The following is a 23,665-nucleotide window of genomic DNA, read 5'->3' as shown; positions in this document are numbered from 1 at the left end:
TGGTCTCCCGAAGCTGAACAGTCTGGCTGGGTCTTGTGTTGAGGTTCTAAGGTATAAAGTTGCACTAGGAGGTCTGACTTTTGTTGTGACTTGTTTAGACGCATGGCCATGTTTGAGTATAATTCCCTTGATATAGCACTTATGTGCGGACCACACAGAGATTGGATTTTCCATGGAGTCGATGCTAGTAGAGAAGTAGGTGGCGGGTTCCGTATGGATATCCGCAGCAATTTTGGGATCATTTAGGAGCACCTCATTAAGTCACACTCACCACGAAGAGGTCCTAGGGGATGCTTAGGAAAGAACAAGCTCCAGAATAATTGGAGCATGGTCACAGACTGTAATGTGGCCAATATCTGTCTTGGTGACCAGGGGCATTGCTGATTGCTTGAGTAAGAAAAAGTTGATTCTGGATGTGATTGTGACATCATACTCTGAGAATTCTCAGATAAGTTGGTGCCCCCCCCTTTTTGGTACTTTCATTAAGGACTATACCCATGCTATGATGTTTAAATCATCTTAATAATAAACCTCTTTATTATACATATGTTGTTTATTTTATATAGAATTCATATGTGGCTTTAGATGGTTCCCTGGACTACCTCTATTTGCACTTGATTTCAATACCCACTTGGATAATACACTCACTCCCTGCCGAATTGCATGTCTTGCCTAGTGAAGATTACATTAGTGTGTATCATCCATTGAAATAGCTTGATTGTATTTTTTTAAATTAATTACTTGAATTACAGTGGTTGTGAGATAGATTTCTCTACCCTATGAACTTTCTAAATACTTACTTTTTGGAAAAAATATATATAATATTCTCTCTCTCTATGTAACAGTTTTTCCATACTACTTCCATTCTCCTGGTTCCCGCACTTGCCTGGGAGATTGCCTAATTTGGCATTTGAGGCGCCAAAAATTCTGGTGCCGGCTATGTGGGTGAGTTTCTTCTCGCTCCTAATCAGTCATTTTACTTGGGTTTAATATTCCAATATTGAGGAATGTACTGAGGGGTTATATTAGATTGTATCTTTTTCTTATATAGATACATGACAGTATACCATGAAAGTTGTTATTAGTTATGTATGTTTTTCTGATGTCAATACCATATATCTGATTCATATGCTTTTTTGTAGATCATTTTCTGACCTAATATACTCTGAGGAAGGGGATAACCCCAAAACATGTAGAGTGTGCAACTGGAAGAATAGTCTCTGTGTTTAACAGTGCGGAACCACTATAAATATCTAATTGTTTCCAGTTTGTGTCAGATAAGTGGATGCTCCACGATTAGTAACATTCAATGTCTAGTATCTACTTTTTGAAGACTTTTTATTATGTGTACATTTGTGAATAATAAATTTATATTTTTTGTAAACTGACTTTTGTAAGTTCATATCGTACCACGAGAGTCCATGTTGCCTCCACAATAGTCCAATTTTTATATATATATAAAGTGCTTGTGCTCCGTGAGTCACACTCAGTCTTAATAAGGTATTGAATTAATCAGCAAAAGTCCAAATAACATTTGACATGTGATAATTGTGTCTTCATGCAGTGTACACACGACCCCCACCAGGTGTACCCTCACCTTAAGGGCTTGAAAAATAAACCTGTCATAGCAATAGCTTGCAGTGATCCTCCTTTGTTTCTGATACACCTGGTGGGGGTCATGTGCACACCACATGAAGACACAATTATCACAAGCTCTTGTGGGTAGCTGCTGTAAGAATGCCCACAGTCTTTGTTCAGAATTAGCATTAAGATGGATTCCTTGTGGTTGGGGTGAACTAGAGAGGGTACTCACTGTGTTCTGGTGTGATAGCATCGGTCTCTGCTCCTCTAGGGTTTCTGGACTGAATCAAAGAGTGCTGGGTGGAATAGGAGCCAGTGAAGGAGCAGTGTGCTTTGGGCTGAGCAGGTCATCCTCTGTGTCTGTGGAGACTGCCAGCTATCTGGGAGGGCAGGGAGGGAGGTTGCTGGCGGGTGAAAAGGGCAGCATAGTATGTTCGTCCACCAGCTGTTGAGAAGGACCAGGCTCAGTGGTGTCCTCTGTTGTGGCTGAGGCTGCATGGCAGGCCGGTGCCATCTTGAGAACCGCTGGCCTGGAGGCTGCCAGCTGGTATGGCCACAAGAAGAGATCCAGGCTGTATGTGGTGGTAGCAGGATGTCGGTCAGGCTTCCTGGACATGGGGGGGTCCATTGGACCCCAGTAATGTACTGTAGTATGGCATGGTAAAGCTGCAGGAGAGCTACTGGCTGGAAGCACTGATAAGGAATGTCCTCACGCCGACATGTCTAGGCCACGCCCCCATGCCTCTTACTAAATACCTTGGGCTGTCTACTTTCCAAATATGGGTCATTTGGGGGTATTTGTACAGCCCTGGCATTTTCAGGCCTCAATAAATTAGTTGTCAGTTCATCAGGATTGATTAATTTTTGGATATATATACCATAGTTTGTGGACTTTCCTACATATAATTTACACATACTTGCGGGCCATAAAAATAATTTATAAGTAAATCCCCAGCAACAGAATAGGATAAAATTGACCAGGCTGCTGGAAGTGGGGCTGGCTGGTGCACCTGTATCCTCCTCTTGCAGCTAAATGCTGCAGCCCCAAGCAGCTGGTTAAAATTCCAGTATGCATTAGGCCTTACATCTGTGTCCCCATCAGAGTCTCCCCACAAATTTATGTCTCCATCAATCATCAGTGTTTCCCTGCAAATTTGTGTCCCTATTGTAGCCCCCCTACACATTTGTGTCCCCATCACCTATCAGAGGATCTCCACAAATTGGTGTCTCCTGTAGTGCCCCTCTGCCCATTTGTGTGCCCATCGGAGCCCCCCCTTACATTTGTGTTACCATCAGTGGCACCAAACCCCCACCACCACCACTGTGTCCCCTTCAGCACCATCAAACCCGCCACCACCACTGTGTCCCCTGCAGTGCCATCAAACCCCCACCACCACCACCACTGTGTCCCCTTCAGTGCCATCAAACCCCCCACCACCACCAATGTATCCCCTTCAGTGCCATTAAACATAGCCAATTCCTCCCCATGCCGCACAAAAAAATAAAAACAGTAATGATTAAATACCACCAAAAGAAAGCTCTATTTGTGTGAAAAGAATTATAAAAAATGACTTATGGATACATTGTTGCCTGACCATGCAATTGTTATTTAAAGTGGACAGCTCTGAAAGCTGAAAATTGGCCTGGGCAGCAAGGGGGTAAAAATGCCAGGTATTGAAGTGGTTAAACACAGATCAACAGGGATAAAGTTTTTTTCAATTTTTCAATACACTGACCAAGCTGATAACTGACGGAACAGGGTGCCTTGTCATCCACACCACAACTATCTGATTGCCTTTTTAGTTTCCACTAATTAAGGCTCGGTTTACACCTAATATCAATGTGGCTCCCAGCAGGGGTCCTGTGTGACCTGGTTCATCGTTTCAGGTCCGATTTCAGCCCCAATTGGCTGAATTCGGACCTGAAACGGACCAAAAGGCGCACAGGGCTCCTGTGGTAATTCGCACTGGAGCCGCATCGGAAATATGTGAACCGGCTCCATAGAGAGGCGGTCACAATCTCTTGCTATTGCAAATTGGATGCGGGTGTCCCATCCAATTTGCATTCGTGTGAACCCAGCCTTAGTCCCAGTCATGAGACTGCAGAGAAAAGTCTAGAAACCGTATGATTTAGAAATGTGTGCTGACTCCTTACAAGGGGCCGTAAAAGCCTTTTACAGGGAACAGTGAAACATTCTCATTAGTCTCTAATTCCGAAGGAGCTTACAGAATACATAAACAATAGACAACAATAGGTATTACATTACGCTGCAAAAAACTGATCCTCTCTAGGTATAGGTTAGCGTATTTTGATTATATTAATTACTTTAGCTCAGAGGTGCGAATGAAAGACATACTTTCAAATCAGACAAGTTTATAATGCATAATATGCAGTGTAAAATGTTAAAATGTATCTAAAACCCAAGAACAAAATAATAACAAAAAATAATAATATTTTTCTGCTTACTAGCCCTTAGATGAGGCGGGCTGCCTAAGTTTCCATTTTTGTCTCTAAAAAATATTTGGAATGTCTTAAAGCACAAGTGCATACAACTTCTTATATCTGTGCCTTCCACCAACCTAAGTCGTTTTTGTGCACTTGAGCTTTAACACATTTCAGAGACATTTTGGGTCATAAAGCATGGTTTTTTGATTAACTAATTACATATTTTGCACAGTGAGCACATTGTTGTGTGTTTATTACATTTTAAAGTCACATATAATCTTTGGATCCATCATTCATTGTATATATTTTTTATGTTGTTTATGTTCTCACCATATACATTTTTTTAGATTTCACAATATTTGTTACATATCATATGTGTTATATGAATTGTAATGTTCATTTTACCTCTTTGCGCAGATTGGGTGAATATATAATTGGTTTTCTTCAATATATTTATGGTGATATAAGTGCTGAAAACACATTTCTACATAGTATTCAGGGCTTATATATCAATTGTTTTGCTGGCTGTCCTCTGCTGCTATTAGTGCAGACTATATATATATATTTTTTTTTTTATAAAAGAAAATGCTTGTCTCCTGAAAATTGCAGCAACATATATATTTTCATAATATATTTTCTAACTTGTGTAAGGAACATTTATATTTATGTTAGGTGTTACAAACAATGAGCACATATCATGGAGCCATGGTTAAAATTTTGCATCAAAATCCCTGTGCCAACTGTTATCCAATTTTTGTAAACATATCAATGCAAAATGTTTACCAGTCATTGGTTTTTGGCACCGAACACATGCACCAAAAACATGTATACCAGTTATGCCCCGTACACACGATCGGACATTGATCGGACATTCCGACAATAAAATCCTAGGATTTTTTCCGACGGATGTTGGCTCAAACTTGTTTTGCGTACACACGGTCTCACAAAGTTGTCGGAATTTCCGATCGCCAACAACGCAGTGACATCACGTACGACGTGACATCACGTACGACGAGACTAGAAAAGGCCAGTTCAGAACCAAGCGCGGCACCCTTTGGGCTCCTTTTGCTAATCTCGTGTTAGTAAAAGTTTGGTGAGAGACGATTCGTGCTTTTTCAGACTCGTGGCTTTCAGATCGTTTTCTGCGGTTCAGTTTGTGCTTGTGGGTTTGTATCTGCTCTTCAGTGCGTGCAAGCAAGCTCCACGTGACTTTAATTAGTCATTGTGTTTTTGTTCATTCGTTACTGTTTTTAGGTTGCTCTTCACAGGCCTTGCTGTTCTTCAGTGCGTTCTGTTACTTCGTTCTGAGCAGTCGACTGTTTTCTAGCTATGTTGCATATACGTACTCCTTGTAGAGTTCGTGCTGTGTGGGGGCTTGGTGTTGGGGTCCTGACCTTGACACAAGTCCAGTCCATGAACAGGGTGGGGAGGAGTTCATGGACCAAGAATTGGTTGCTTCAGCGTGACCAGTTCTCTCATATGCCTTTGCTCCGTGAGATCCGTGAGAATAATCCTGATGATTTCAGGAACTTTCTCAGGATGACAGACCCCGTATTTCACCGTCTGCTGGCTTTGCTGACCCCCTATATCAGCAGGCAGGATACCTGCACGAGGCAAGAGATCACTGCGGAGCAGAGGCTCGTTGCTACCCTGCGGTACTTGGCGATGGGGAGAAGTCTGAAGGACTTGAAGTTCTCAACAGGCATCTCCCCCCAGGCTCTGGGTATCATTATCCCAGAGACCTGTTCCGCCATCATCCAGGTCCTGCAGAAGGAGTATATGAAGGTAAGATTTTTATCCTTTAATATCACATTTTATTGTATATAATGTTTGCTAATGTAATGTATTTCTTTCCTCATTCCCTAATTACCATGATTGTAATATGCTGTGAATGTCCCCTTTGTCCTCATGCATGCTGGCTTTTTCTGTAATTATTTTTTTTGTCCTTCATACATATTTGCCTTCACTAACCTCCCCAGCATGCTCTCCTGCCCCTATATTCACCTCATGTAGTCACTTAACAATGTATTTTATCAGCTCCATAGTAGTGTTTTACCCCAAACACCCCCTAAAATGTTTTAAAATGTGATTTGTGCTTTAAATTCAGGCAGAGTGCCAGAGGCATTTTTTTCGTGGTGTCCCCAAATCATTTTTATTAACCCTCCCTCCCCCCAACTGCTAAGTCAGCTGATCCCAATTCTCTATCTATCCTCAATCATCTATCTGCTGACTTTGCCAAACCCATACACACTATACCCATCTCTTTTGTGGTCAGATGTATGGATAAATTACCCAAAGTATGTAGTGCAAGGGCCTCCCTGTATACTTTCAAATGGTACTGTTGAAAGTTTTTGTATCCTATTATTATCTTGATAGGTAATAGCACAATGTCCAAATGTGCTCAAATGTGTACAGTGTGTATTTATATCTTTGTATTATGACACTTCTTACCTGTCCAGTGGGCTGCCAATAGTGTAACTAAGGAGGGACTGTTCCAAGTAATACCCTGTATTTAGGCATTCATCTCTCAATGAAGTGGAGAGGGTTACCTGTCCAAGATTTCCCCCCCTATAATGTTAGAAATGGCCCATGAGGGAGGGGGGGGAATATGATAGGTGTACCTTATACTTTGGTGTTGTAAAATTCCCCTTAATAAATGTTATCTGGATGTTGGCCAAGAATGTTTGTGTCTAATCTGCTTGCCATGTTTATGTGCAAAAATACTAATTTTTTTTTGTTTTCCTCAACAGTTTCCTTCCTACGCCACAGGAATGGCAGACTGTGGCCTCCCACTTTGCCCAGCGGTGGGACTTTCCTAACTGCGGAGGGGCAATTGATGGGAAACACGTCCACATCATCCCACCACCCAACTCGGGGTCGTACTATTATAATTACAAGGGGTTCAATAGTATTGCGATGCTGGCGGTGGTGTCGGCTAATTACGATTTCTTGTATGTGGACGTGGGGAAGAATGGCCGGATGTCCGATGGTGGAGTCATCACCCAGATGGAGTTTTACAGGCGTCTCCAGAATGGCAGCTTGGACTTGCCACCTCCAGAAGACAATGTGGAAGGACTCCCATTCATCTTCGTTGCGGATGAAGCATTTGCGCTGGGGGACCATCTTATACAGCCATTCCCAATGAGGACCCTCACCCCGGAACAGAGGGTTTTTAATTACCGGCTGGCCAGAGCCAGAAGAGTGGTGGAGAACACATTTGGAATCCTGGCCAGCCGGTTCTGCCTATTTCTGACACCCATCCATATAGCAGAGTATAAACTTAATCATATAATCCTGGCGAGCTGTGTTCTACATAACTTTTTACACCAACATTCAGCCAACTATGCTGGCTCAGTTGGGCCTGAGGCCGGAATGATACATGAAACCACACTGACGGCACTTGAAAGTGGCCGTCCTGGCTTGCCCTCCCTGAGTGCCCGTGATGTCCGGTTAAGATACCTTGAATTCTTTGCGGGTAGGGGGGCCATCAATATGCCAGCAAATTTATGAAGCCTTTATCAAATAAAAACCAAAAAAAAAGCAAATCTTTGTTGACATTTACTGCTTGTGTTTGTTTTAGCTGACCTTGACAGAAATGTGGTGAGTCCAGAAAATGGCGTGATTGTGTAACTTTATACAAAGCACTGTTGGGTGTTATTTACTAAAGGCAAAGACACTTTGCACTACAAGTGCACTTGAAACTGCACTGAAACTGCACTTGTAGTGCAAAGAGGATTTTCCCTTAGGAAATAACCCCCATTTTCACAGAAAGCAGCAATTACATCACCACAAAAGTGTTGTAGCGTTGAGACAATAATCCACACATTCTTGATTCACAATACCTGCACAATCACATGTGCATTTAGAAAAGGTTTTTCAAACAAACCAACATGTTTGTTGTATAACAATTTTTGGGGTAGCATTATAAAAAATATTAATGTCAATTTATGCTAAAACAGGCATGTGTAAAACCAACAAGAAAGATACAAATCTTGAACTTACAAAGTGCACATTTGGTAGAACTTGAAGCCAATATCAGACATGAACTGTGTTTGCTATTGCGTTCAGATGGGGTGAATTCACCCCAGGAAAAGCCAAATTTGGAAGATGCACACAAATTTACCAATGTTAACATGTGCTAGCTGCCATCACGGGGGATCAAGGGATGTGTTTTGGGGGAGCAACCCCTTCCTCTCAGCTACTTTATTATTGAGGAAGGGGTTGCACCCCCAAAACGCGTCCATTGATCTCCCGTGATGGCAGATAGCCCGTGTTGGCACACTGTGTGCATCCTCCAATTTTGGCTTTTTTTTTTTTTTTGGCTAAAAGATTTTTAACATTGTAGCACACAAAAAACAAAGGGATTTGGAGGGGTTTTAAACTCGCCCCAAAACATCAATGGTGTTTTCATTTTTTTTAATAACATCATTGATGTCTTTCTTGAGGTTTTCCAATTGTAAATTACAGCCCATGATCTCCCCGATCAGGATCTGGGCACTTTCTGATGTGAAAGGATCTGGATCCACAACATCACGATCACCTAAAAAGAGAGAAACCAAAAAAAAACAGGTATGAAAAATATGCCGGCATCCATCTCTTACCTGAGCCTGTGGTCGCAGACACTCACCTGTTGTGGTGACAATTTCCTCCTGCCCTTCTTGTGTTGGGTGGATTTCCCCTTCTTCCAGAGGTGGGGGGTCTGTGGTCTCCTCGGATGAGGGGTGTCCTCCGAGTCTATTCTCCCCTATGTAAAACAAAAATGGTATAATTAGCACACAGATATTTGATGGCAGAACTATAAAAAGGAAACATTGCTTGGAAGTGGGGTACAATTGTCTATTTTGGCCGTGTTCCAAAATGGAGCATTTTCAGTGTCCTTTGTCAAGCTTCAATACTTTACCTGTCTTGTACAAGCTTCACAGATGGAGACCCCCCTATAGTATACACTGGAGCACCTGTGTGGCCCCCTAATAAAAAGGGTGTTCTTGTGTCCCACACTAGTGCTCCAGCGTCCAGATGTGAAAACAGCTGCTCAGTGTCCTCTCCTTACACAGAATCTAGTTTGCATTTCATTCTAGTAACAAAGCCATCTACACAACCAAATTAGTTTCATACAAGTATGGTGTAAAAATTGTGGCCAAATGCATATGGCGAAAACAATGGTGTTTTATAGGCCGAAAGAAAAATGTTTGATACAAACGAATAATGTGCCCATGAACATGAAAGTTGCCATTTAAAAATGTACACTTGTAAGAAAAGCACATGGAGCAACACGAACGTAATAAACATAAAGAATAGGAACACAGGACAACTACTTACTTTTTTGCAGCACTCTCCGGATCTTTCTGTACTGCTCATGTTCTCTTAATTTGAGGTGCGACCACTGTTTCCTGAGCTGATCTTTCGATCGTCCTACCCCGAAATGCCGGTGCAGACTCCTGACCACTTTCGCCATGATCTTGGCCTTTCTGACATTGTGGTTGGGGTAAGGTCCATACTTCCCATCATAGTCGGCCTTCTTCAGGATGTCCACCATCTCCAACATCTCCACAAAGGACATATTTGAGGCCTTAAATCTTCTCCTTCTGGATTGGGACGTTTCCGGCTCCGGGCTTTCCTCCTCCTCCTCCTTGTTGCTATAATTAGCACACACCTGCTGTGTATCCGCCATGTGCTCTTCCCCCACTGCGCCGAAGGAAAAGGGGCGGGGAATAGACTAGAAAGAATGTCAGGGGCGGGCGGAGTTACACGCATGCGCAGTGTGTATAAAGCGTAACACGCGTGCGTATTACGTAAGATCTGTGAGCGGAGGAAGGAGCATCGGAGGTGCCGATCGTGATAACGAAGGTAAGATCTAAACTTGGGCCTATACTGCTTCAAAATTGAAGCCTATATTGTAACAAGATTAGGAGAGTTTAGCCTGACCTTAGGGTTTTTCTTGTGTTGTGTCTTGCAGAGAAAATGGATGGCTTCAATGACCACAACTTTCTCCCCCTGTTCATAGACAAATACAGGGAGCTGCCCTGTCTGTGGCAGGTGAGACATCCCCATTATAATCATAAACAAAAGAGGCAGGCAGCGCTGGAGAAACCAAAATTGGTGGCCTGAGGAGCACTTATCTTAGGTAGCGCAAGAAGGTCACGGATTTCCAGAGGTCCGGAGCTGCAGCAGATGACATTTATGTCCCCAGGCTGTGGTACTATGAGAGACTTTGTTTTCTGTCAGACCAGATTGAAGTCAGGGAGTCCCTCTCCACTCTTCCTTCCACTCTTCCTTCCACCCCAGCAGAGGCTTCCGATGTCCAACCTGGGCCTTCCAGCCAGGAAGAAGTGGAGGAGCCCAGCTGGAGCCAGGTATAGCATTCTTCTACAGATTTCTGGTAAATAAATAAATGATCTTTAATAGATGTCATTACTGATCACTAATTGCTGATTGAAAAAAGTGTTTTACATATCAATAGACAGTAGTGGGCACCCAAAATTGGGACAAGAATGAAAAATGCTGGGCTCGGCAGTGAGGTGGCAGCCTGAGGCGGTGGTAATGTCTCCTTAGAGCTCCGCTCCTTGGGATTGTTAACCGGAGGACTACAGGTCCCAGCGCCACTAATATTTACAAAAAACGGGTCACTGCTCACCCCAACTCAGCCAGCAACCTAAATAATGGTCCTAAGAGGTCAGAAATCTACTTTTAAAAAAGGTATTTCTAAAGAAAAGATACACAGACTGACGTCTGAGATGGCAGCATCTTCTTCTCCCTCACAGCGCAGCAGCTCACACAGGACACAGCCTCTGCCTCACAGCAAAATAACACAGGCTTCTAAGGGTGAGTCAGTTTGTGACCAAAATGTTTCACAAATTACAGCACAGCCTGATATGTTCAAACAATTTGAATATATGCTCCAGAAAGCTCTTAAACAGACTTCTGACCACATTACAGATATGTTAACTAGAGAAATTAGAGAGCTGGGTCAAAGGACTGCAGACCTAGAATTGAGAATGGATGAAATTGATACACGCACTCACAATTCTATGACTGAAATTATGTCACTGAAGGAAGAAAACCTCACACTTCAGTCACGTTTGGAAGATCAGGAAAATAGAAATCGTCGATCGAATTTGCGCATCAGGGGGATCCCTGAATCTTATTTAGACTTGCAGACAACAGTCACAGAGCTGTTTCAGGAATTAATACCTGAAATTCCCATTGACAGGCTTGAATTTGACAGAGTACATAGAGCCTTAGCTCCATGCAAATCCAATGGCCCTCCTAGAGATATCATTACCAAATTACACTACTACAGAACCAAAGAACAGCTTTTAACAGCAGCCAGAGGTAAAGATCTCCTCAGCTTTCAGGGCCACGGTTACCAGCTTTTCACTGACCTTTCCCCACTTACAGTGGCTAAGAGACGTGCACTCAAACCTCAATTACAGATACTTTAGCGCAATCAAATTGCTTACCAATGGGGATTTCCTTTCTCTCTTCGTTTCACACATCTGGAAACCAAATACGTTTGTCGCTCCTCAGAAGATTTACAATCAATCCTAATCAACATAGGGTTAGCCGAAGAAACCCTGACAAAGAACCAGCCCAGCAGAAGTTTCATCTCTCGATCATCACAGCAAAATAAAGCCACAGGATCCAGTTCTGCATCCTCGTCATATCAAAATCTCAGCAAGCGTGGTCGTTATGAACATTCACCTCCCACCATTGTCGACTCAAATTCCTCATACTTTCTTCAGATTCCCAGCTTCTTATGCTGGTTAATTTCCTTTAAGTGTTAAGCTCATGAATAAAATGAGCTCTGACTATATGGTTTAGTTATGATATTAGTGTGTGAGGGGAGGGGGAAGGGAAAGGGGAAAAATTGAGTAAAATTATTACTTTTTTTTTTTTTTTGTCGATTTTTTTTTTTTTTCCCATTTCTCTTTTTCCTCTTTACTCTACTTTTTTTTTTTGTTAAAAAATAAATAAATAAATAAAAAAGGTAAAAAATGGTAATAAAACTATTAGTTATTTAATAATATATTAATATTCTAATAATTCCTGTGGTCCTCCGGTGTTGTTAATCCCATAGGAATTTTTTGCTGCCCTTTTTTTACCACCTACAGAGACCCTCTATTTTTTCTATGGGGGACTCTGCGGGTGGTCCAGGATCCTCTCAGGGAGTATTATATACTCTCCTGAGATGCTCCCATACCCTATACTCTAACTTTAGTCTAATGATACTTGGTCTACATATGGGGTTTTTGTTTTTGTACTCTCTTACTTCTTCTTTTTCTAACTTTTTCTATTCCCCCTTGATCCTGCGGCTGGTCGTCCTGGCTCTTGGTAAGCACCTTATCTACTATGATATATTGTTTATTCTACTTGGTTTATGGCCCCTATAAATGTTTTGTCATTAAATGTACAAGGGTTTAATATTCCACATAAACGTACAAAAGCATTACGATCATTTGCAGAGAGCTAACATTATCTGCTTACAGGAAACCCATTTCACTGATAAGATTTATCCCAAGTTTCTTTCATCCTCATATCCACAATTTTATACAGCCTCTGCCACGGTTAAACAGCGTGGAACTCTGATTGGTTTTCACCATTCCACTCTGTTCAATCTGAAATCACAATTATCTGACCCTGAGGGACGTTATTTACTTTTAACAGGTTTTATTTCTGATAATCCTATTACAATTGTTTCATATTATGCACCTAACAAACATCCAACTGCCTTCTTGTCTCATCTTTTACATGTAATTGAAGCTCATAGAAGTGGTACAGTTGTTATCTGTGGAGATTCCAATGCAACTATATTCCCATTTCTGGATAACTCTCCCTCAAAACCTAACACGGGTATTAAAAACTTGACTTTTCAACACCTACTTAACATGCATAGTTTAGTTGACACTTGGCGAGAGATGAATCCTGCCAGTAGACGTTTTACTCACTATTCATACCCACATAAGTCTTTCTCACGAATAGATCATATTTTTACTCCATCCAGTATGTTACCAGAAATAATTTCATCCAAAATTGTTCCTCTTCCGTGGACTGACCACTGCGCAGTAATTACTACTATTGCTTCCACAATTCCCAGATCACATGACACAACTTGGTGCATAAACGACTCTATACTGACTCATCCCTCTCACCGTGTTGAGATTGAAAAAGCATTATCAGATTATATAACGTCTAATGACACAGGTGATATCTCTGCTCTTACATTGTGGGAAGCCCATAAAGTGGTTATTAGAGGTAGACTCATACAACAAGCTACTATTCTCAAAAGAGAATGTAAAATTCTGTTTGCAAAACTTGAATCCACCTTTAATGACTGTTATCAGACATTTCAATCCTCTCCGAATGCTAACAACAGCACTAAACTTGAAAGAGCTTGCCTAGATTTAGATCTTTTTCTGACCGATTCAGCAGACAAACTCATACGCAAGCGCCAACATATTCAATACCTTAAAGCAAATAAACCCGATACGCTTATGGCTAGAATCCTGAAGAATTCACAACACAATCAAACACCCATAAAGCTAAAAATATCCAGAGAAGCATATACCAGTAATCCAGTAAAGATTCTCGAGATATTTCGTTCTAATTTAGCCAAATTATATTCCTCATCTCCTAATTTTGATAAGTCCAAAGCTGATGTTTTATTTTCTAATATTACACTTCCTAACCTCGACCAGATGCAGAGAGATCAGCTAGAAAACACGATTACTGACAATGAAGTGTTGAAAGCTATAAAATCCTTAAAATTACGTAAGAGACCAGGCCCAGATGGCTTTTCAGCAGCTTATTATAGACAGTATACACACATCTTAACACCAGTCTTAACCAAATCCTTTAATTCGATTCTTGAAGGGCATTCCTTTAGAACAGAAACGCTTACTTCTATTATAGCAATGATTCCCAAACCGCACTCTGATTCTACCTCTTGAACTAATTACCGTCCTATATCTCTTCTTAATCTAGATATAAAACTATTGGCTAAAATCATGGCCACCAGACTAAATTCTATTATAGGACATCTAATTCATAAAGATCAGACAGGCTTCATGCCAAAACGCCAGGCAGGTGATAATATCAGACGTACACTTTTACTTATCCATGCAGCTAAATCTAGACAGATCCCAGCTTGCCTGGTGTCTCTAGATATAAGGAAAGCATTTGACTCTGTCACATGGCCATACATGGAATATACTCTCCAAAAATGGGGTTTTGGTGATCACGTTCTATCCTGGATTTCCTCTTTATACAATAATCCCAGAGCATATATTAAATATTCCGGTTATAAGTCAACAATGTTTGACATCAAAAGAGGTAACAGACAAGGTTGCCCCCTTTCCCCATTACTTTTTGCCTTATTAATTGAACCTTTAGCACAATTAATTAGAAATACCCCCGATATCAAAGGTATTGAATTAGGTGGTCACCATCATAAATGATGTCTCTTCGCAGACGATATTCTTGTATTTTTGTCACGTCCACATATATCTACCCCTAATTTATTACTCACACTTGAAAACTTTGCCCAAATCTCAGGTCTATACATCAACCCTACAAAATCAAATGCGTTAAATATCTCTTTATCACAAACTGAACTTCAACAAGCCCAAACTTCCTTACCTTTCAACTGGGTTCCGAAACAACTCCCATATTTGGGAATACAAATCACAACTTCCCTTAAAGATCTTTTTGCAGTTAACTACTTGCCTCTTCTAAAACAAATTACTGCTCTCATGAAACAATGGGCTTCTCTTCCGTTATCCTGGTTGGGAAGGATTAATGCTATTAAGATGTCAATACTACCAAAATTTCTATATTAATTTAGGGTACTTCCAATACCAATACCATCCTATTTTCTAAGACTTACTCAACGTAGAGTTATATCATTTATTTGGGGTAACACCAAACCTCGCATATCTAAATCTACATTGTATTTGAATAAACTGAATGGGGGTTTGGGGATACCCAATTTTTCTTATTATTATAATGCTGCGCAAATTGCACTTCTACCCAAATATCACGCTATGGTTGAAACACCCCTTTGGGTTGCTGTTGAATCGGTAGACAGTGATCCTATCTCAGTGGCAAATATGTTATGGCTAAACCCTACTGATAGGATCCACCTTACTAATCCAATAACAAAACATACCTTGACTATTTGGGATAAATTCAAACATAATCTTAAATCTCCACATAATCCTCTGCTTTCATTTCTCCAAAATCCAGCCTTTTATCCTGCTTGGAAATTTCCAAGATCATTCTCTGCATGGTCCACGGTAAATCTTACCCGTTTATATAATCTATCATCCTCATCTAATATTCATGCCTTTCCTGTATTATGTGAAACTTACGGTTTACCTAAAAAAGAAATATTTCGCTATCTACAGATTAAAAATTTTTATGAACCACTACTTAATACAGGTTCTACTCTCAATCAAATGACTCAATTTGAACGTATCTGTATGAGCGACCCGCACATCAGAGGTCTTATCTCACTATTATATCACCAATGTAATGTGACTTCAGGAGAAACTCTACCCTCATATGCTATTAAATGGGCACAGGATATTATTCAAAAACTGGATGATAAAGATTGGTCTAATATATGGTTAGCCACCAAAACTTCCTCTCCTAACTGTTTTGCTGTAGAAACCAATTATAAAGTTTTAATGCGATGGTACATGGTATCAGCTAGAATAGCTAAATTCGCTCCCTCATATTCTCCTAATTGTTTTAGAGGTTGCGACATGCCTGGTACACATTATCACATATGGTGGCAATGTCCTGTTGTTAAAATATTCTGGAATAACATATTTCTTATGGCCTCTAAAGCCTTGGAAATCACAATTCCTCCAGATCCCACCATGGCTATTCTAAACCTAAAACCTACCATGCTCACTCACACTCAATTTCTTTTATTTATCCAACTAAGTACTGCAGCCAAACAAACCATTGCCAAGGCATGGAAGTCTCAAACTCTAATCGTGAACAAAGCTAAACACAGAATGAATAAAGCACTCATACAAGCAAAGATGACAGCTATTGAAGATAATAAAATTGATCTATTTAATAAGATATGGCAACCATGGGTGAAACACTACTTTCCTGCTGACTTTGACCAATCTTTGTTATTACCACACTAGGTTATATAATATATTCACTAAATTTAATTGTATATATGCCATGAGCCAGGACGCCACCCCAGGTTTCCCTTCTCCTTCTCTCTTTCTTCTCTCCTGCCCCTCTTTTCTTTTTTTTGTTGTGTAATATTTTCTAGGGTATATACTGTTTGAATATATGAGATACATATTCTTTTCATACTTTTTCTATTGCTCATCTTACAACTAGACAACTATATCTAGCCAAATCATTTTATGTTTTCCTTTATTTCTATGCCATACTTAAAATGTGTATAACATATTAACAGTTGTAAGACAGTTCTATGTATAATATTATACTGTAAAGCTTCTGGAAATATGTGATATGTATCCATGTATTATATTCTTTTATTCTTTTTTCTTTCTTTCTGAAAACTCAATAAATATATTTAACAAGGAAAAATGCTGGGCTCAGAATGATAGTCTGTTGTATTTGTTAACATTTAATTTGCAACAGTCAGGAGGTGAAAATTGTGTGTGATTGATGACTAAAAAACTAAAACTATGTCCCTTTTTCATACACAGGAAGACCTCAGCCAGGAGGAGGTTGTGGAATGTGGCAGTCAGGAGGAGGCGGGGATTAGTGGCAGCCAGGAGGAGGCTGGGCTAAGTGTCAGCCAGGAGAAGCCTGGGATCAGTCGCAGCCTGACTGAATCGCAGGTTCCTCCCCTCCGCCTTCCATACATACGAGGAAGGCGACTCACATGCAGGATTCAGTGCTCAGGCTAATTCAGGAGGCTTCTGCGTCCCTCCGAGCCTTATCCACTCCTGAAGAGGCCTTTGCCTGCATGGCTGCCACAAAACTGCAGCGCATGCAGGAGGGTCAACGCGAGCTATGTGAGCACCTGCTTTATAAAGTCCTAAGTAAGGGGGTGTGTGGGGAACTAACACCCAAGACCGACGTGATTGAGTTGGACCATCCTTCTCCTCCTCCTGCTGCCACAACTCCACCACCAGAGCCACAGCGTGGAAGGAGGCGTGGAAAGAAGACCAGAGAGTGATGGCCCTGGGTTCAGTCTGGTCTGACAAAAGATGCAGTCTCTTGTATGACCACAGCCTGGGGACACAGATGTCATCTGCTGCTTTCCGGATCTCTGGGACTTCTGGACCAGTCTGCACTCCCTTATATATGGACTCCTCAGGCCCCCAATTTTGCTTGAAAATAGTTAATGTGTGCCCTGGGGGTCCAAGGCTTCACCCATTTCTGCTGTTTCTCCAGCGTTGCCTCCCTCTTTGTTTAGTTGTGAGCCCTTAATAAATGTTTTTTTGGAAAATTATACTCTCCTATGTGTGTTTTCATTCAAAAAGGACAGTTTGTTGGTGACGATTCAGGTACATTTCTAAAATACAATGTGAAATTAACAAGGGAACAACAACACCAAACAATCTCCTACAGATTAAATATAACAAAATATCAATGGTGTTGTGGTAACTTGACACAAAAAACACACACAAAAATATTCTGGAGTAAAAATAAAAATACAATAAAACAAAAATCAGCCTTGAAAAAAATACAAACCAAAAATAACTAATCTGCCTTAAAACCAAAAAAAAAAAAAAAACAACACCAAAATAATGTTGTCAGATGTGACAAATCAAAATATATTGAGGGAATCCCGATAAATAATAAAGAAAGAAGTTTGTGAGAAGTCTGTGTGAATATGAGCAGCAAAACGACTTAATTCTTCTCATATTATAAAGAAGAAGAGAGTGCGCTGTATTAAACCATTTTTTACATTGCACCGTGACGAAAGTGCTGTATCCATTGCGAATGCTAAGTTTACCAGACCGAGCTGTTCCGTGTCGGAATTTCTTCTGAGCATGCATGGCATTTGTGCGTCGGAACAGGCCACACACAGTCGGAATTGACGCGATCGGATTTTGTTGTCGGAAAATTTTATAGCCTGCTCTCAAACTTTGTGTGTCGGAAAATCCGATGGAAAATGTCCGATGGAGCCCATACACTGTCGGAATTTCCGACAACACGCTCCGATCTGACATTTTCCATTGGAAAATCCGACCGTGTGTACGGGGCATCACAGTAATTTTAATGTCTGATACAGATGTATATACAACATGTGCCCATTGACCATTGTATTCCTGTAAAATATATTTTTTTCAAACCTGAAAAGTTTGTATTTCCCAGATAACCAGCACAGCCACCCACACAAATGCACACTCCAATGTTAAACACAGAAAAAAATTGCTCTGGAAGCACTTTTTTACTACGTATTATAGCATAAAATAGCTTTTAACAGGGCTATCGTGAAAGAGGTCTAGTTCAAGAACTCAAAATGCTAAAGACAGCGATTGCTTTCTTTGATATGAATCAAATGCACAATGCAGCATACCAAACCGAGTAGAGAGCTCTGCAATAATGTAAAAGCTATAGATAAGTTTCATAATCTTGACAGAAGAAAATTACCTTTATTTCAAAGATTAGATAATTTAATTTTTCTCAAGAGACCAGATGGTACTTTCTGAGCTTTGTCTGTCGAGAACTTTAATACATGTTAGGAAGTCCAAAACTAGCCTGATAAATATTAATTAATGCAAATTACTTCAGATTGTATTGCTTAATGTAAAATGTAAATATTTGTTATCATAATGGCAAGGGAACTGGATGTGGGCAACGTTACATTTAAAGGGATATTAAAGTCTTGGGGGTTTTTTGTTTAAAAATAACAAACATTTTATACTAACCTGCTCTTTGAGACAGTTTTGCACAGAGCAGCACCGATCCTCATCATCTTGGGTCTCCCGCTGGCACTCCTGGCTCCTCCCTTCTGCCGTGTGCCCCCACAGCAAGCATCTTGCTACGGGGACACCAGAGTAGGCTTGTTCTAGAGCCACTGCTCTGTGTGTCCATTCTCAGGTTTTCTGGTCACCAGATCCTCCCTTACCTTAGAGTCTGCAAAGTTCCTCTTTACATCAGGGTCCGCAGAGTTCCCCTTGCACTGTAAGGCAAACCCTGCGGACTCTGATGTATGATATCACCGCTCCAGGAAGGTCAAACAAAGGTAAAAAACCTCTCCTCCAGTTTAGAAGCCCAGGTGCTGGCAATGCATATAGCAATTAAAACCGGAAGAAGATCTGGACAGCCGCATTCCAAAAAAGTTTTTGCCTTTTATTCAAAAAATGTAGTCAAAAATACATGCCACAGCAGAATGGACAAAAGAGCTTACGCATTTCACACTACAAACAGTACTTAATCATAGCTATGATTAAGCAAAAGGCGCCAATCATCATGACATCACGACACACACTTTTCCACAAGCTTCCTTTCCCCCGCCCTTAGACACTCACAGCCACTGGGCCTGGGTTGTGGAGAAGCCATCCGTGTCCTAATCAACATAGGGACAAGGTCCTTTGCCAGGGGGATCCCCATGGAAAGATACCCTTCACATGTCGAGGGCATGTGACCTAGTATGGTCCAGGAAGGGATCCATGTTTATTCCTCCTTTTCCTGGACTATCAGACTGCATGCTTGGATGAGGGTTAGGTATAGATTTTGGTTCCACCTCATGCCTTTTCTTGTTTTTTTTTCTGCATGGGGTCCCCTTTGGCATCAATACCAGACCCTCATTAAGGATTAAGATCTGGAACATAGGTATGCTCAGCCTATTGCATTAGAGTGTGCACCCCAAAACTCAAACGCACACACATTTTTATGAAATATATTATGCAGTATATATACAGTGATCAGCCTAAATGAGTACACCCCAACAGATATGTCAGAAAACCTTTACTTTCCTTTCAGTGTCAACATTTTCTATGGACACTATACTACAAAATACTCCCAGGCCATTGATTGCAACCAAGATTTGTTAATTTGCACACACAAAAAAGTATTTTTCCTAACACATTAATTCAAGATTTAGACCATGTTGCAAAAATGAATACAGTCCAAGGAAAGTCCTGGGAGAAAAAGCTAAATTTTAGACAACAAAATCCTAATTAACAAGAATTCAACTACAGGTGAGTCTGTTTTGGATTCAGAACAAAAGTTCCGATATCATTATATCTACCCCAATCAGATTGTTGAATACAAAAGCATGCATGCTTCAAGTAAGCTCACACTGAGACTCCTTAGTTCAGAGTCAAATTACTTTCTGTTTAATATTTCCGCTTCTCAAGACTTTTATACAATTCCATTAAAGTTCTGAGATACGTCAGATAGACTAGCACATGCAAACCACAAGTAGAAAAATACATATAGTGCAAGGAACGTGACAAAGTTTTGGCTTTTAGCTGGTGCTCATTTAAGGAGGTAAATTTTGTTCTTGCAGCATTTCTTGCTTCTTGTGTTATGTTGTTATATTCTAAATTTATTCTGGGAAGCAGGCGCAAACTTCTCTGTTAACTCTTGCAGTCCAGCCACTCTAATGCCCCGTACACACGGTCGGATTTTCCGATGGACAATGTCCGATCGGAGCGTGTTGTTGGAAATTCCGACCGTGTGTGGGCGCCATCGGACATTTTCCATCTGATTTTCCGACACACAAAGTTGGACAGCAGGAGATAAAATTTTCCGACAACAAAATCCGATCGCGTCAATTCCGACCGTGTGTGGCCTGTTCCGACGCACAAAGTGCCACGCATGCTCAGAAGAAATTCCGACACGGGACAGCTCGTTCTGGTAAACGTAGCGTTCGGAATGGATACAGCACTTTCGTCACTCTGCAATGTTCAAAATGGTTTAATACAGCGCACTCTCTTCTTCTTTATAATGTGACAAGAATTAAGTAGTTTTGCTGCTCATATTCACACACACTTCTCACAAACTTATTTCGTTACTATTTATCGGGATTCCCTCAATATATTTTGATTTCTCACATCTGACAACAACATTTTTTTTTTTTTTGGACTTTAATGTAGATTCTTTTTTTGTGTTTCTCTTTTTTATTTATTTTTTTTTTGGTGATTTTGATTTGTATTCCCGAAAATGTTTGTGTGTTTTTTGTGACAAGTTCCCACAACACCATTGATATGTTGTTCTATTTAATCTGTAGGAGATTGTTTGGTGTTGTTGTCTACTGTTAATTTCACATTGTACTTTAGAAATGTACCTGAATCGTCACCAACAAACTGTCCTTTTTGGATGAAAACACACACAGGAGAGTAGAATTTACCCAAAAAAATTTTAGTAAGGGCTCACAACTAAACAAAGAGGGAGGCAACGCTGGAGAAACTGCAGAAGTGGGCGAAGCCTTGGACCCCCGGGGCAGACATCAATTATTTAAAAGCAAAATTGGTGGCCTGAGGAGTCCATATCATAAGGGAGGGCAGTCTGGTCCAGAAGTCCCAGAGATCCGGAAAGCAGCAGATGACATCTGTGTCCCCAGGCTGTGGTCATACGAGAGACTGCAGCTTTTGTCAGACCAGACTGAACCCAGGGCAATCACTCTTTGGTCTTCCTTCCACGCTTCCTTACAGGCTTTGGATGTGGTGGTGGAGTTGTGGCAGCAGGAGGAGGAGGAGGATCGTCGATCTCAATGACATCCGTCTTGTGTGTCAGTTCCCACTCTCCCCCTTACGTAGGACTTTATAAATCAGGTCCTCAGAGATCTTGCGTTGACCCTCCTGCATGCCCTGCAATTTGGTGGCAGCCATGCAGGCAAAGGCCTCTTCAGGACTGGGGAAGGCTCTGAGGGACGCCGAAGCCTCCTGGATCAGCCTGTATGCTGAATCCTGCACGGGACTCGGAGTGGCCTTCCTGGCTCGTTTATATGGCAGGCGGAGGGGAGGGACCTGAGAATCAGTCAGGCTGCGACTTGTCCCAGGCTTCTCTTGGCTGACACTTAGCCCCGCCTCCTCCTGGATGCCACTAATCCCCTCCTCCTCCTGGCTGACACTAATCCCCGCCTCCTCCTGACTGCCACATTCCACAGCCTCCTCCTGGCTGAGGTCTTCCTGTGTATGAAAAAGGGACATAGTTTTAGTTTTTTATTCATCAATCACACACAATTTTCACCTCCTGACTGCTGCAAATTGAATGTTAACAAATATAACAGACTATCCTTCTGAGCCCAGCAGTTTTCATTCTTTTCCCAATTTTGGGTGCCCACTACTGTCTATTGATATGTAAAGCACTTTTTTTAATCAGCAATTAGTGATCAATAATAACATCTAATAAACATCATTTATTTATTGACCAGAAATCTGTAGAACAATGCTATACCTGACTCCAGCTGGGCTCCTCCACTTCTTCCTGGCTGGAAGGCCCAGGTTGGACATCGGAAGCCTCAGCTGGGGTGGAAGGAAGCGTGGAAGGAAGAGTAGAGAGGGATTCCCTGACTTCAGTGTGGTTTGACAGAAATCGCAGTCTCTCATAGTACCACAGCCTGGGGACATAAACGTCATCTGCTGCAGCTCCGGATCTCTGGGAATCTGTGACCTTCTTGCGCTCCCTTAGATAAGTGCTCCTCAGGCCACCAATTTTAGCTTTTAAATAAGGGATGGTTGCTGTGGGGTCCACCGGCTTCACCAACTCCAGCAGTTTCTCCAGCGCTGCCTGCCTCTTCTGTTTGTGATTATAGTGGGGGTGTCTCACTTGCCACAGACAGGGCAGCTCCCTGTATTTGTCTATGAACAGGGGCAGGAAATTGTGGTCGTTGAACCCATCCATTTTCTCTGTAAGACACAACACAAAACAAAGCCTAATGTCAGGCCAAACTCCCCTAATCTTGTTACAATATAGGCTTCCATTTCGAAGCAGTATAGGCCCAAGTTTAGATCCTACCTTCGTTAGCACGATCTGCGTCTCCGATGCTCCTTCTTCCGCTCACAGATCGTACGTAAGACGCGCGCGTTACGATTTATACACACTGCGCATGCGTATAACTCAGCCCGCCCCTGACGTTCTTTCTATTCTATTCCCCGCCCCTTTTCGTTCGGCGCAGTGGGGGAAGAGCACATGGCGGATAGACAGCAGGATCATGCTAATTGTAGCAATGAGGAGGAGGAGGAGGAGGAAAGGCTGGAGCCTGAAACGTCCCGATCCAGAAAGAGATTAAAGGACTCAAATATGTCCTTTGGGGAGATGTTGGAGATGGTGGACATCCTGAAGAAGGCTGACTATGATGGAAAGTATGGGCCTTACCCCAACCCCAATGTCTGAAAGGCCAAGATCATGGCGAAAGTGGTCAGGAGTCTGCACCGGAAATTCGGGGTACGACGATCGAAAGATCAGCTCAGGAAGCGGTGGTCGGACCTGAAATTACGAGAACATGAGCAGTACAGAAAGATCCGGAGAGTGCTGCAAAAAAGTAAGTAGTTGTGCTGTGTTCCTATTCTTTATGTTTATTACGTTCGTGTTGCTCCATGTGCTTTTAGGAACTGTTGTACAGTTTAAAATGGCAACTTTCATGTTCATGGGCACATTATTCGTTCGGATCACACATTGTTATTTCGGACGATAAAATACCATTGTTTAGGCCATATGCATTTGGCCACCATTTTGACGC

This window comes from Aquarana catesbeiana, linkage group LG02 (genome assembly GCF_042186555.1).
Source record: "Aquarana catesbeiana isolate 2022-GZ linkage group LG02, ASM4218655v1, whole genome shotgun sequence".
Lineage (NCBI taxonomy): Eukaryota > Metazoa > Chordata > Amphibia > Anura > Ranidae > Aquarana > Aquarana catesbeiana.
Note: the sequence above shows the minus strand (reverse complement) of the source record.